This window comes from Aplidium turbinatum, chromosome 17 (genome assembly GCF_918807975.1).
Source record: "Aplidium turbinatum chromosome 17, kaAplTurb1.1, whole genome shotgun sequence".
Classification (NCBI taxonomy): domain Eukaryota; kingdom Metazoa; phylum Chordata; class Ascidiacea; order Aplousobranchia; family Polyclinidae; genus Aplidium; species Aplidium turbinatum.
The window spans coordinates 20,861,381-20,878,789 of record NC_137488.1 but is presented as its reverse complement, the minus strand read 5'-3'; positions in this window follow the sequence as shown (position 1 = coordinate 20,878,789).

The window sequence follows — 17,409 nt, the reverse complement described above, 5'->3', positions numbered from 1 at the left end:
GATAGCTTGTGCCTTGCGTATTCGCTAATAATTTTTTGTTCATAAAGTATATCAACAATATCAAAGCAGGAATTGTTTGAAATCCTGTGTAGTCTCTTTAGAGCTGACAAAAATAATGTGATACTTCGATAAACTACTTTCTTGTGGTTGACATCATCTTGATTTGAAAATGTTAAAAGAGATGGTTTTGTTGCAAAATTTTCTAAATCCTCTTTGATTTGTTTGATTACTTCCTCTTTCAAGGCTTCATACGAACTTGTATCCAGTTTTTTTTGCACTCCATCAACAAAATCATCATATATTTCCTTCTTACCAGCAACAAAAACAGTCTCAGTAAGAATATGACTGAGATGATAACCATTCTTTTTCGATTCTTCTGTGTTTAAATAATGTAACATTTTACTCACCGGTTTAATAAGCTCAGTCTTCCATTGTTTATTCTTAGTGAATTGTTGGCGACCAAGAGGCGACTTGCAAGCATGCGGCATCATGCCATCAAAACTAACTCCTCTGGTAGTAAATGCATCAAAGAACCAATACACACCTTCTTTAGATTTATCTTTTAAACTTTCAATATTTACACTTGGCAATATAGTTTCTTGTAAGTTAATTAAAATAACTTGGAAAATGACAGCATACCAACGAAAATATTCCAACACGTCTTCATAATTAGTAAAACTTTGGCAACCTTCTTGTAAAACAATGACATTTTCAAAATCTGAATATGGAGTAATTTCCTTCCTGGCCAACGATCCCATCCCTACGAGAGCATACTGACAAGGTGGCTTTCCCATCACAGATTCACAATATTCACTGATGTCTTTCATGATCCAGGTGTATTCATTACTTATCATATCCTGAATTGTTTTTACAGATTCAATTTTTTCAACTTCTAGTTCATATAAAGTTTCGTCTTCAACTGTTTTTGAAATTTTCTTTATTTCAAGCAAAGACCTTTCCACCGATTTTCTCATTTTCAACAAATGTTTCTTTGTATCTTTTGCTTTTTCAATCAAATCTGAATCTTTCTTTTCTGCATTAGCTTCATGAACAATATGTGAGCACAGATTTTGTAAGTCACTTTTTACTTGAGCAACATTGTCGGGTTCACGTGTGATGGAAGCATTAAGTAAAGCGGCACTTTGAATCAGGCTTATTTTGTCTGGAGTTCGCTTTTGATAAAGGAGCCCCATTGCATGTAAGATTTTTGCAGATTTTGAAATGTCTTTTTCTTTTCCATTGTCATAACAAACAACTCTAAGAGCTTCAGAAAGATTGTTTTCTTCGCTTTCTGTCATTATCTTTAAACTAGCAGCACAGTATCAAAAGGTTTATATAAATATTAATCTAAGAACTTTTTAAATACAAATAATGAATTTAATACAGTTTTGGTAAAGATATCACTTTCTTCAACCACAGACATATACAACCAAGCAACCACACGGCTATTAACATATCATACCGGTAATTCATTAAAATTGAACATCAACTATAAGCTACAAACTATAAGTTTTCGACCATACACAATTAACTATAAGTTTTTGACCATACACACGTTAGCCCTTATCAAGTATATAACAAAAAAATAACTGCTTATAACTACAATGAAAATGAATATACACTATACAGTCAACCCCGCTTAAACGCCCACCCGCTTATTCGGACCATTTTGCACTGGTTCCAAATCCATTTTTCTGTACAATTTTCCCCGCTTAAACGGACCACCCTAAAATAGGTCTTTATGGTTAACGTTTTTTACTTTTTGTACATTTTTCTGCGAGGTGACGCGTCAAGAGTTGTTGATGGGCAACGTGCTACATTCTCGCTAAGCCATTTTAAAGTGAAGTAGGCTACAGACAGTGATGTACGCGCATACAAAAAATATTGACGCCGTCAGCGCAAACGCAAACGTTCGAAAAACTATATGCCGCATGCGTCAACGCAACTTGTAAAAAAAGTTGGCGGCGTCAGCGTTAGCGCATACTCTAGCGCAAACTCATTTTGTTTGCTAGGTGCCAAACATTCACAGTTCACACGGTATAAACCACTCGAAACAACACACTTTTCAAGCCACTTCACGATTTCTCGTTATAAGAAATTATCTTTTTGGCCGGAAGGCACATCTGGCATTGAAAATATAAGTTTTTGCCTTTCGAAGAAGAGAGCTTAAAATACTTTTCCATGTCGGGCCCAATGGATTGTATTATCATGCTCCATTTCACTTGGAGATTAGTATTACCGTAAGTTATTCCCCGAATACAATAGTGTAGTGTAAGAATCTGTACCATATGCCTATCAAGAAAATTCGGTGCTGGTTTAGGATCGGCCGCCTTGGTTAGTGACGTCACAAAAATCTGTGACGTCATGCAAAAAAACGCAACTACTTTTAGGAAGGGTGCAAAAACGCGGAATAGAAGTAAAAGCGGAATGCCTATTGATTTTTAAATATTTGTAGGCATTATTATTGATCTAGCGCTAACTTAAACTGTTACTATTTTGTACCAATTCTCAGCAATTCATTTTTACAATAAAAATACTTGCTTTATTAACGTACCAACTTTCACGTTTATATGTCATCTACAAAACGAGCAATGTTATCTACAAAACGAGCAATCGTGGTTCAGTATAAGCCGCCCACAGTTTGCTGTGATCGATGAATACTGCCTCCACCAAATATGCTGTAGCTTTCTCATTTCTGCTCGGATTTTAACAATTTTACTATCGTTGGATGGCATTATGCTTCATCTACCCGAATGGATTAATTGCCAATCTAAAGTAGGCACTATATTTATGTAGCGCTAACTTAAACTTTACTATTTTGTACCAATTCTCAGCAATTCAATTTTTACAATAAAAATACCAAACCAACAGAAATTAAAAGAGTATGTCTTGTTTTATTAACCTAACAACTTTCACGTTTATATGTTATCTACAAAACGAGAAATCGTTGTTCAAACGTAACCGCTCGACGAAGCTTTTTTCCAATGGATTTTTCAAGGCGATTCGATCGTGGTTCAGTATAAGCCGCCCACAGTTTGCTGTGGTCGATGAATACTGCCTGCACCAAATATGCTGTAGCTTTCTCATTTCTGCTCGGATTCTAACAATTTTACTATCGTTGGATGGCATTATGCTTCATCTACTCGAATGGATTAATTGCCAATCTAAAGTAGGCATTACATTTATGTAGCGCTAACTTAAACTTTACTATTTTGTACCAATTCTCAGCAATTCATTTATTACAATAAAAATACCAAACCAACACAAATTAAAAGAGTATGTCTTGGTTTATTCAAATGTTAACTTTCACATTTATATCTAATCCATAAAACGAGCAATCGTTGTTCAAACGTAACCGCTCGACGAAGCTTTTTACCAAAACAATGCAAACACAAAGCGATCAGTTTCCAGTGTTCATTACAAGCCACCCACAGTTTGCTGTGATCAGTGAATACTGCCTCCACCAAATGTGCTGTAGCTTTCTCATTTCTGCTCGGATTTGAGAAATTTTACCATCGTTGGAATGCACGATACTGCATCTATCCAAATTCATTGGTTGCAAGTTTAAAGTATGCACTATATTGATCTAGCGCTAACTTAAACTTTACTATTTTGTACCAATTCTCAGCAATTCATTTTTTACAATAAAAATACCAAACCAACACAAATTAAAAGAGTATGTCTTGGTTTATTCAAATGTTAACTTTCACATTTATATCTAATCCACAAAACGAGCAATCGTTGTTCAAACGTAACCGCTCGACGAAGCTTTTTTCCAATGCATTTTTCAAGACGATTCGATCGTGGTCCAGTATAAGCCGCCCACAGTTTGATGTGATCGGTGAATAGTGCCTCCACCAAACATGCTGTAGCTTTCTCATTTCTGCTCGGATTCTAACAATTTTACTATCGTTGGATGGCATTATGCTTCATCTATACGAATCAGTTAATCCTAATTCACAAATAAACACTGGAGCCATTAACTGATGGTTTAAACTTTACTATTTTGTACCAATTCTCAGCAATTCATTTTTTACAATAAAAATACCAAACCAACACAAATTAAAAGAGTATGTCTTGGTTTATTCAAATGTTAACTTTCACATTTATATCTAATCCACAAAACGAGCAATCGTTGTTCAAACGTAACCGCTCGACGAAGCTTTTTACCAAAACAATGCAAACACAAAGCGATCAGTTTCGAGTGTTCATTACAAGCCGCCCACAGTTTGATGCGATCGGTGAATAGTGCCTCCACCAAATATGCTGTAGCTTTCTCATTTCTGCTCGGATTTTAACAATTTTACTATCGTTGGATGGCATTATGCTTCATCTACCCGAATGGATTAATTGCCAATCTACAGTAGGCATTATATTTATGTGGCGCTAACTTAAACTTTACTATTTTGTACCAATTCTCAGCAATTCATTTATTACAATAAAAATACCAAACCAACACAAATTAAAAGAGTATGTCTTGGTTTATTCAAATGTTAACTTTCACATTTATATCTAATCCATAAAACGAGCAATCGTTGTTCAAACGTAACCGCTCGACGAAGCTTTTTACCAAAACAATGCAAACACAAAGCGATCAGTTTCCAGTGTTCATTACAAGCCACCCACAGTTTGCTGTGATCAGTGAATACTGCCTCCACCAAATGTGCTGTAGCTTTCTCATTTCTGCTCGGATTTGAGAAATTTTACCATCGTTGGAATGCACGATACTGCATCTATCCAAATTCATTGGTTGCAAGTTTAAAGTATGCACTATATTGATCTAGCGCTAACTTAAACTTTACTATTTTGTACCAATTCTCAGCAATTCATTTTTTACAATAAAAATACCAAACCAACACAAATTAAAAGAGTATGTCTTGGTTTATTCAAATGTTAACTTTCACATTTATATCTAATCCACAAAACGAGCAATCGTTGTTCAAACGTAACCGCTCGACGAAGCTTTTTTCCAATGCATTTTTCAAGACGATTCGATCGTGGTCCAGTATAAGCCGCCCACAGTTTGATGTGATCGGTGAATAGTGCCTCCACCAAACATGCTGTAGCTTTCTCATTTCTGCTCGGATTCTAACAATTTTACTATCGTTGGATGGCATTATGCTTCATCTATACGAATCAGTTAATCCTAATTCACAAATAAACACTGGAGCCATTAACTGATGGTTTAAACTTTACTATTTTGTACCAATTCTCAGCAATTCATTTTTTACAATAAAAATACCAAACCAACACAAATTAAAAGAGTATGTCTTGGTTTATTCAAATGTTAACTTTCACATTTATATCTAATCCACAAAACGAGCAATCGTTGTTCAAACGTAACCGCTCGACGAAGCTTTTTACCAAAACAATGCAAACACAAAGCGATCAGTTTCGAGTGTTCATTACAAGCCGCCCACAGTTTGATGCGATCGGTGAATAGTGCCTCCACCAAATATGCTGTAGCTTTCTCATTTCTGCTCGGATTTTAACAATTTTACTATCGTTGGATGGCATTATGCTTCATCTACCCGAATGGATTAATTGCCAATCTACAGTAGGCATTATATTTATGTGGCGCTAACTTAAACTTTACTATTTTGTACCAATTCTCAGCAATTCATTTATTACAATAAAAATACCAAACTAACACAAATTAAAAGAGTATGTCTTGGTTTATTCAAATTTTAACTTTCACATTTATATCTAATCCACAAAACGAGCAATCGTTGTTCAAACGTAACCGCTCGACGAAGCTTTTTACCAAAACAATGCAAACACAAAGCGATCAGTTTCCAGTGTTCATTACAAGCCGCCCACAGTTTGCTGTGATCAGTGAATACTGCCTCCACCAAATGTGCTGTAGCTTTCTCATTTCTGCTCGGATTTGAGAAATTTTACCATCGTTGGAATGCACGATACTGCATCTATCCAAATTCATTGGTTGCAAGTTTAAAGTATGCATTATATTGATCTAGCGCTAACTTAAACTTTACTATTTTGTACCAATTCTCAGCAATTCATTTTTTACAATAAAAATACCAAACCAACACAAATTAAAAGAGTATGTCTTGGTTTATTCAAATGTTAACTTTCACATTTATATCTAATCCACAAAACGAGCAATCGTTGTTCAAACGTAACCGCTCGACGAAGCTTTTTTCCAATGCATTTTTCAAGACGATTCGATCGTGGTCCAGTATAAGCCGCCCACAGTTTGATGTGATCGGTGAATAGTGCCTCCACCAAACATGCTGTAGCTTTCTCATTTCTGCTCGGATTCTAACAATTTTACTATCGTTGGATGGCATTATGCTTCATCTATACGAATCAGTTAATCCTAATTCACAAATAAACACTGGAGCCATTAACTGATGGTTTAAACTTTACTATTTTGTACCAATTCTCAGCAATTCATTTTTTACAATAAAAATACCAAACCAACACAAATTAAAAGAGTATGTCTTGGTTTATTCAAATGTTAATTTTCACATTTATATCTAATCCACAAAACGAGCAATCGTTGTTCAAACGTAACCGCTCGACGAAGCTTTTTACCAAAACAATGCAAACACAAAGCGATCAGTTTCCAGTGTTCATTACAAGCCGCCCACAGTTTGCTGTGATCAGTGAATACTGCCTCCACCAAATGTGCTGTAGCTTTCTCATTTCTGCTCGGATTTGAGAAATTTTACCATCGTTGGAATGCACGATACTGCATCTATCCAAATTTATTAGTTGCAAGTTTAAAGTATGCATTATATTGATCTAGCGCTAACTTAAACTTTACTATTTTGTACCAATTCTCAGCAATTCATTTTTTACAATAAAAATACCAAACCAACACAAATTAAAAGAGTATGTCTTGGTTTATTCATATGTTAACTTTCACATTTATATCTAATCTACAAAACGAGCAATCGTTGTTCAAACGTAACCGCTCGACGAAGCTTTTTACCAAAACAATGCAAACACAAAGCGATCAGTTTCGAGTGTTCATTACAAGCCGCCCACAGTTTGATGCGATCGGTGAATAGTGCCTCCACCAAATATGCTGTAGCTTTCTCATTTCTGCTCGGATTTTAACAATTTTACTATCGTTGGATGGCATTATGTTTCATCTACCCGAATGGATTAATTGCCAATCTACAGTAGGCATTATATTTATGTAGCGCTAACTTAAACTTTACTATTTTGTACCAATTCTCAGCAATTCAATTTTTACAATAAAAATACTAAACCAACACAAATTAAAAGAGTATGTCTTGTTTTATTACCCTAACAACTTTCACGTTTATATGTTATCTACAAAACGAGCAATCGTTGTTCAAACGTAACCGCTCGACGAAGCTTTTTTCCAATGCATTTTTCAAGGCGATTCGATCGTGGTTCAGTATAAGCCGCCCACAGTTTCATGTGATCGATGAACACTGCCTCCACCAAATATGCTGTAGCTTTCTCATTTCTGCTCAGATTTTAACAATAATAGTTGGTCAAGCAAAAATAGTAGGCTACACATTTAGCCAAACGCAGCAGCACCACTTTTCAAGATTAAACAATAGAAACCCGTTAATGATGCAGAAATCAGTAGTCTTAACAGCATCAAATTTTACGTCTTGAAGCAGTTTAACATCGCCTGTCTTAATACGAGAAGTAGAATGGGGTGACTTTGGTCCAGTTATGAGACACCGCTTACTTTAGTTTTACAATGGTTCTGGGAGAAAACTTTAATTAACCCATATTGAGGGCTATCAAGAGCCCTTACATGTTACCAAGTTTGAAGTCATTTGGTCCATGCGTAGAGTTAGAAAAAAAACAAAAAACTATAAGTGGTTTTCACTCCAGTGTTTTAAAAAAACTATAAGCAGTAATCTTTTTTCAAGACATGCTCATTGCCAACCCCAAAAAGGGGTGTCACTGGCCCCTTTCAGAGTTTTTAAAATACTTTCAACAATCAGCACTCGTGATTACGTATCAAATATCAAGTTAATCGAACGAAAATGTACCACTAATATATGGCCTAGCACCTGGTTTCCGTTTGTATTTCCTATAGGCATGTCAATTTTTGAAATATTAATCTGCACTCCATCAAGCCAAAATTGATGAAAATGGATCACTAACACAACTAAAATCCTGTAATAAACGACAAAAAGTGGATTAACATCATACAAAAGTGGCCAAAGTCACACCATATTTTCTACATGTCAAGGGGTGACTATAGCCACCTAGGTGAAAGAAGCAAATGCTCAGCAGCCAAATTACATAATTAATACTGAACCTAGAGCTAAGACCTACGTTCTGTCAATGCTTGGCATACCCAGTATGGTCAGACACTGGCGTGCCAGGTAAAAGTTTGCAAAGTTATTTTTTGGTGTTATTTGGCGGCCATATTGGATCCTCCAGAGTGAACAACTGAATTCACATTTTTCCTAAAAAATTCTGAAAACACACAAAAGAGGATATTTACAAACCTATGCAAATGACCAAAATATTGCAGAAATATTTTAAGTTGCTCAAGTTAACCAGTAACCTTTTTTTTGTTTGGTATAAAGTCGCCCTTGATGGCCAATGTCAACCCATTTTACGGAATGATTTGTTCTTGATGAGAAACATCTGAAGTAGCATCTATCTATGATCGAAAAATGTTTGGAACTGCCTATTTCATCCAAAAATTTGTTAATTTTTTAAGTTGGTACACTATTGTTTTTGTGGCAAAAATGGGACCCCCTCAAACTTAAATAAACGAAAAACTACTCGTTTTTCCTTTACAGTGCTTTGCTAGGGGAGAAAGTTGCCCGACTTCCCTCCCCCTCTCGGAGCACCTGCTCGGTGCCCATGAGATTCGCGGGCCCCTAATCAAGGCACTTCTAACAAAAACGCGCTTTGTATAAATATACGACTTAGTTTCTTCAATTTCCAGGACCTCTCGGAAGGGTTGCGGGACCCTCAAATCATCTCAAAGCAAGACATACTCTTTTAATTTGTGTTGGTTTGGTATTTTTATTGTAAAAAATGAATTGCTGAGAATTGGTCAAAATAGTAAAGTTTAAACCATCAGTTAATGGCTCCAGTGTTTATTTGTGAATTAGGGTTAACTGATTCGTATAGATGAAGCATAATGCCATCCAACGATAGTAAAATTGTTAGAATCCGAGCAGAAATGAGAAAGCTACAGCAAATTTGGTGGAGGCACTATTCACCGATCACATCAAACTGTGGGCGGCTTATACTGGACCACGATCGAATCGCCTTGAAAAATGCATTGGAAAAAAGCTTCGTCGAGCGGTTACGTTTGAACAACGATTGCTCGTTTTGTGGATTAGATATAAATGTGAAAGTTAACATATGAATAAACCAAGACATACTCTTTTAATTTGTGTTGGTTTGGTATTTTTATTGTGAAAAATGAATTGCTGAGAATTGGTACAAAATAGTAAAGTTTAAGTTAGCGCTAGATCAATATAATGCATACTTTAAACTTGCAACCAATGAATTTGGATAGATGCAGTATCGTGCATTCCAACGATGGTAAAATTTCTCAAATCCGAGCAGAAATGAGAAAGCTACAGCACATTTGGTGGAAGCAGTATTCACTGATCACAGCAAACTGTGGGCGGCTTGTAATGAACACTGGAAACTGATCGCTTTGTGTTTGCATTGTTTTGGTAAAAAGCTTCGTCGAGCGGTTACGTTTGAACAACGATTGCTCGTTTTGTGGATTAGATATAAATGTGAAAGTTAAAATATGAATAAACCAAGACATACTCTTTTAATTTGTGTTGGTTTGGTATTTTTATTGTAAAAAATGAATTGCTGAGAGTTGGTACAAAATAGTAAAGTTTAAGTTAGCGCTAGATCAATATAATGCATACCTTAAACTTGCAACCAATGAATTTGGATAGATGCAGTATCGTGCATTCCAACGATGGTAAAATTTCTCAAATCCGAGCAGAAATGAGAAAGCTACAGCACATTTGGTGGAGGCAGTATTCACTGATCACAGCAAACTGTGGGTGGCTTGTAATGAACACTGGAAACTGATCGCTTTGTGTTTGCATTGTTTTGGTAAAAAGCTTCGTCGAGCGGTTACGTTTGAACAACGATTGCTCGTTTTGTGGATTAGATATAAATGTGAAAGTTAACATTTGAATAAACCAAGACATACTCTTTTAATTTGTGTTAGTTTGGTATTTTTATTGTAATAAATGAATTGCTGAGAATTGGCACAAAATAGTAAAGTTTAAGTTAGCGCTACATAAATGTAATGCTTACTTTAGATTGGCAATTAATCCATTCGAGTAGATGAAGCATAATGCCATCCAACGATAGTAAAATTGTTAGAATCCGAGCAGAAATGAGAAAGCTACAGCATGTTTGGTGGAGGCAGTATTCATCGACCACAGCAAACTGTGGGCGGCTTATACTGAACCACGATCGAATCGCCTTGAAAAATGCATTGGAAAAAAGCTTCGTCGAGCGGTTACGTTTGAACAACGATTTCTCGTTTTGTGGATAACATATAAACGTGAAAGTTGTTAGGTTAATAAAACAAGACATACTCTTTTAATTTGTGTTGGTTTGGTATTTTTATTGTAAAAATTGAATTGCTGAGAATTGTTACAAAATAATAAAGTTTAATTTAGCGCTACATAAATGTAGTGCCTACTTTAGATTGGCAATTAATCCATTCGGGTAGATGAAGCATAATGCCATCCAACGATAGTAAAATTGTTAAAATCCGAGCAGAAATGAGAAAACTACAGCATATTTGGTGGAGGCACTATTCACCGATCGCATCAAACTGTGGGCGGCTTGTAATGAACACTCGAAACTGATCGCTTTGTGTTTGCATTGTTTTGGTAAAAAGCTTCGTCGAGCGGTTACGTTTGAACAACGATTGCTCGTTTTGTGGATTAGATATAAATGTGAAAGTTAACATATGAATAAACCAAGACATACTCTTTTAATTTGTGTTGGTTTGGTATTTTTATTGTAAAAAATGAATTGCTGAGAATTGGTACAAAATAGTAAAGTTTAAGTTAGCGCTAGATCAATATAATGCCTACTTTAAACTTGCAACTAATGAATTCGGATAGATGCAGTATCGTGCTTTCCAACGATGGTAAAATTTCTCAAATCCGAGCAGAAATGAGAAAGCTACAGCATGTTTGGTGGAGGCAGTATTCATCGATCACAGCAAACTGTGGGCGGCTTATACTGAACCACGATCGAATCGCCTTGAAAAATGCATTGGAAAAAAGCTTCGTCGAGCGGTTACGTTTGAACAACGATTGTTCGTTTTGTAGATAACATATAAACGTGAAAGTTGTTAGGTTAATAAAACAAGACATACTCTTTTAATTTGTGTTAGTTTGGTATTTTTATTGTTAAAATTGAATTGCTGAGAATTGTTACAAAATAGTAAAGTTTAAGTTAGCGCTACATAAATATAGTGCCTACTTTAGATTGGAAATTAATCCATTCGGGTAGATGAAGCAGAAATGAGAAAGCTACAGCATGTTTGGTGGAGGCAGTATTCATCGATCACAGCAAACTGTGGGCGGCTTATACTGAACCACGATTGCTCGTTTTGTAGATAACATATAAACGTGAAAGTTGTTACGTTAATAAAGCAAGTATTTTTATTGTAAAAATGAATTGCTGAGAATTGGTACAAAATAGTAACAGTTTAAGTTAGCGCTAGATCAATAATAATGCCTACAAATATTTAAAAATCAATAGGCATTCCGCTTTTACTTCTATTCCGCGTTTTTGCACCCTTCCTAAAAGTAGTTGCGTTTTTTTGCATGACGTCACAGATTTTTGTGACGTCACTAACCAAGGCGGCCGATCCTAAACCAGCACCGAAAATTCTAGTATTATATATACTAACTGTCGCTCCTAGTAATATACTAACTGTCGCTCCCTAAAAATCCATTATAAAAAACACTATTTTTAAAATGATTCCGTTTGAATAAGACTATGTTGCTCGTAATGCCATAATTCTCTCAGTAAGCTTTATGCTTTTTTCTGATAAGATTTTTAAAAAGTGGGTTAATGGAAGACAAAACTGCCAGACACAAGCAAGTTTAGATTCTGAACTGCACAACTCTTTGTTATTAGTATTCAGGGATAGTTAGCATTAGGCTACTAGTGTTATTAGCAGTAGGCTACTCAAAAGCCTCTCACAATTGGCCCCTGGATGCATGTTTTGCTAAACTGCTCATCAAGTTACAAAACATATATAATTACATACTTACGCAACAGAATGTATAAATTGTCAAGTAAAAATTACCTTAGCTTGATAGCCTACTGTATGTAGGCCTACACATTACTACGCTACAATCGCTACATAGCCTACAACAAGAATAACCAGCAAAGGCAAAGTAATGTGCTACATATAACATACAGACACAGAGTACAACATCATGCAAGCAATCACTGTCGGAAACCAAATATTTGAGTTTGTTTAGATACATAGGCTGTACTGCTCATTGCCTGAGAAGTTTCTGATTTGCCCCAAAATGCAAGACTTAACTAATATAAATTAAAGTGCTCACAATTGCTTATAAACGCCTTCAACACTGCTTGACTAAAAAAACTTCACACTACGAAGCCAAGTCATTGTTTACATTTTACATGGAGCGACATTACCAACCTACCTACTTGCTTGCTTACATTACATTCCTGTTCTGACCCGTAATTTACTAAGTAATTTCTCAGTAGGCCTAAGTTGTTTTAACTACCGGTAATGCTTTCTTTTTTTCTGCAAGACTTCAGTCTCCACGTGGGACTTTAGCGTCAAAGGCGATATAGCCTACAAACAAACTCCAGCTGACTGAACAATAGATGACACTGTGACACAACACTAGAACAATGGGCAATTGCAAGACGTCAACATTTCGCAGTTTGACAAAAAAAATTGCAAACAACAACTAAGACATTAAAAAGTATGCGTTGACGCTATGCGCTAAAAAACCGCGAAAACTTTACGGCGCATCCTCAAGCGCAAACAATCCAAAAAAATGTGGCCGCAAGCGTTAGCGCAAACAAAAAGTATACGCCGCAAGTATGCGGCGTAGAATTTGCGGCGCATACGTACATCTCTGGCTACAGACAGATAAACAAACGCTTGTTGTCACGTCATAAGGTCAATTGTCATCTATCAGAATTGCAGTAATTGTGATGCAGCACCGAATACTGTACCGTACAGAAGAATTTCCAGTGACTACTGTACAGTACTGTATTTTGTTTTGATTGTTGATGGTGTTTTGGTTCTGTTTATAGCCGCAATTGTAAAATACTTAAACTATTTTTAAAAACGATGAAAAAAATAAAGAAATTCGTTCTCCCCGTTTAATGGGACCACCCGCTTAATCGGACCAATTTGGCTTGGTCCCGATGTGGTCCGATTAAGCGGGGTTAACTGTATATATAACTGATCTAAACACTGAATTGAACAACGAAATGCATAAAATGAAACGGCAGAGCAAAGGAGAACGAAGTGCGTTTAAATTATGCGAGGCAAAGACGCATCAAGAAAAGACGTTGAATATATAAATAAGAAGCGCCTGAGGCAAACAACTGTGTATTGAGGCGAGAATTGTCTTTGCCTCGCGTAATTTAAACGCCATGTGATGTGCCTTTCTCCTTTGCTTTGCCGTTTCATTTTATGCATTTCGTTGTTCAATTCAGTGTTTACATCAGTTATTCATTTTCATTGTAGTTATAAGCAGGTATTTTTTTGTTACTTGATAAGGGCTAACGTGTGTATGGTCGAAAACGTTTGTAGTTTATGTTCAATTTTAACGGATTATGTTAAATGCCGTGTGGTTGCAATGATGAATTTAGTACCAAATAGTCTAAAAAACTTAATATGTTAATTTCATGAGAAAATATTCAGAATAAAAAAATTGGGTGCAAGTATAGAATCCGCCACCCCGGTCAAAATGACGTCACAAAACGGACGCAACTATTATTGGGAGGGTGAAAAAAAGGAAGGTAAAAAGCGGCGGAATGGAGGTGATAAGGCGGAATGGACATGGATTTTTTGAAAACCAAAGTCGAGTGTTGAATATAGCTACCTAGAATGACATAAAATTTACCAAATTGCATCAATTCAACTAAAAATTTACCCAATTAAACTTCAAAAATAAAAACATGAAACGTTTGCAAATAAATGTGTTGTAGATAAGGTTAAGTTGGGCTGGGCGGTTAAGTTTGAACGACGATTGCTCGTTTGGTAGATAAGATATAAACCTGAAACTTTTCATGTGAATAAAGCAAGACATACTCTTTCAATTTTTAAAAGATTAATGATTTTATTATAAAAGTTAAATTGCTGAGAATCGGTACAAATTGGTAAAGTTTAAGTTATCTCAAGATAAATCTAGTACTTACTTTGTGCTTGCATTTAATTGATTCGGGTAGATATATAATCGTACTTTCCAACGATGGCAAAATTGTTAAAATCCGAGCAGAAACGAGAAAACTGCAGCAAGCTTAGTAGAAGCATTATTTACCGATCACAGCAAACAGGGGGTGGCGTACATAGGCGCCGACTTTTATTTTTGCACGGGGTGGCGGATAGCACAAAATGGCAACCTAAAAACTTTCAAACTGCATGTTTTTGTTTGATTTTTACTAAGCGTGTTTCGTAGATGCAATCGTCTTTTCACACCTGATTTGTAGCTCGATAATTTACAAAGCAACTTTAAAACAAAGTCTAAATTATCTCGGACGAACTCTCATAAGCAAACAGATAACTTTATTTGAATCTCAACATGTACTCAGACTTAAACATAAACTAGCAACGTAAACGCCCACATAACTGCGCACTAAAACGATTGAACTTATTATTGGAACTCGAGTTTTGAAATGACGCAACGTTGTCAGGAAAGTGTATTTAACAGCAGCCAATCAAGAGATCATGGAAAAGGCGTAAGGCAAAATGCGAAACACAAGGCAGGCCTCGAAATATCCGGCGGTCATGGCGGACATGACCTCCGGAATGACCACGAATGTCTGCCGAAGCCGGCTCATTGGTCGGTCATAAATGACCGCCGCAAAATTCTGGACAAAAATAGAGCTGATGCAGCAAAAATATATTTTAAATTTGAATTGTAACAATTGTTTGTTTAAAGCGAACAAATACGGAGCTGAAGCAATAATAGTAGGGATGTGCCGATTACAGAATTTTTGCCGATGCCGATTCTTAAATATTTGCCGATTCCGATTCTTTGGTTAAATGATTAAAGCTGCTTTTAGTTGGCGCTCTACAAGTGGTTGCGATTTTGATACAAGTTGCTGCCTTTGAAATGTCTAAAAGCGTTCACTTTGTCGCCTGCTCTGGACAGCGTGATTTTTTTACGGTAGTTCTTTGCTTCTTGCGCGCTACAAAGTGGTGATAGACACGTTTTATTTGTTGCGGAAATCAGTGAAAAGAGAAAAATCGCCATTGCTCACAGAGTGCAAAATCAACGTAGCTTAATGCAGTGTGCAAAATATTATCTTGTGCGGTTTGCAGTATTTTTCTCGCAGAATTCAAGAAGGTGCCTGAAACAAGAAGATAAAAAGACTAGAGTGTAAAAGAAAATGAACGCAGCGGTATTGAATATACAAAAACCTTTAAAAAAGTAACACACCAGCCTTGCATTCAAAGTGCATCAATAGGCGAAAAAAGAAAAACATCTTGTGAAGAAATTAGTATTGTTTTCGAACGCAGAGTTGCAGCCAATCTTGTTGCTTAGCAAACACGTGAAGATTACCGGGTAGCTGGTTTGATTACGTTTGCGCAATCACACGATCGTTTGTTGAACGCATTAAGCGTAATAGGCCAATACTTGGAAGTTACTTCTCTCTGCTTAGTAAATTAACATCAAGCAACTTTCAGTGACTACGAATTTTACAACGATTAAACAATAATTACAAAGAACATTTCCGCTTTTTAATATTCAAAATTAAAGGCACGTAAATTAAAATGCAATATCATCAACTTTTCTCCAGTTGCTGGAGTAAGTCTGTTCCGTTGAGGCGTAAAAATATTGCCACCTGTGCTAAAAATTCGTTCGCTTTCGATCGACGATGGTGGTGACGAAAGCAATTTATTTGCAATTTTGCTCAGCTCAGGAAACATAGTATTATTTGCTTTCCACCAAATCATTTCTCTTCTTGCTGCGCTAAAAATGTCTGCATTAAGGTATATTCTACAGAACAAAGAAAACTCCCTAATTTTGACGAATGCCGACTAGACCTGGGACAGCATTTGGCTGTAACATAGTCCGTTTCATGGGTTGAACAAACAATCAAGTGATTATTGCGCAAACGAGGTAATCTTTTTTCACGTGTTTACTAAGTGACAAGATTAATTCACTGCAATTCAGCGTCTGAAAAGATATAACTTGCAACTTCACACGTTGTTTTCCATTGACGCCCTTTGTTTTTTTTTTAAAAGCGTTTTGAATCTTTCAGACAGTTGTTCTCATTTTCTTTGCAGTTTATACCCCCTCGCTTTTTCTCTTAACTTGCTTTTAGCGCCTCGCATACTGCAAGCTAATAACTATTACGTAATAATCCATTTCTCCTTTAACTTTTAACCGTTGTGTAATCATTCAACATTTATGTTTTATCTGGTCTGAATTTCTCTTTGAACGTTTTTCGTCATTTCAAAGAAAGAAAGTATTTTGATCTCGTGCCTACTAAACAAGAGTTTACAAAATGGCGGACAATCGTCATAATTTAAAGTTTTAGACTACCGCTCTCCGAATGCTAGTTGACGCTGATGCGGTTGTTCAAAGAAGCCGTTCTTTGATCGGTATTTCCACGCGCTCGCGCTACTTTTGATTAGGAAACTTTGATAAAGAATCGGCAATTTTTTCCGATGCCGATTCTCCAAAAATTGCCGATACCGATTAATCGGCACATCCTTAAATAATAGTACAGGCAATTGCTTTAAAGATCACATTAAAGTGGCCTGGTTAACGAGCTGATGTCAAAAGTAGCCATTTTTACATCATTTCAATGCCTTGCAATGTTGCCTTGAAATAAAGTTGTCTGAACTTTTCGGCAGGATATATTGTATTATAATTTTAACAATGAGGATTATTGCGTTACATTGATCGTTTGTTAAAACGATACGTCACAGAGAAGCAAGTCTCAGCCGGGTTCCGCACGTGCTTAGGGGAATGTGGCGACCTTATTTACGCTGATTTCAATTGTGTTTATTGCGTCATTACACGACTGTTAATTTTAACTCCCCTCGTCAGTGCCCCGTTTCTGCTAATGCCATCGCTTCCCAGCTAGTGCAGAACGGGGTGTACAAGACAAAGGACCGTAAGGCATCCCGCCTTGTTGCCAAGGAAGTATCTGCCCTATGGCAAGTGGAAACACCACCAGAAGAAACAATCTCTG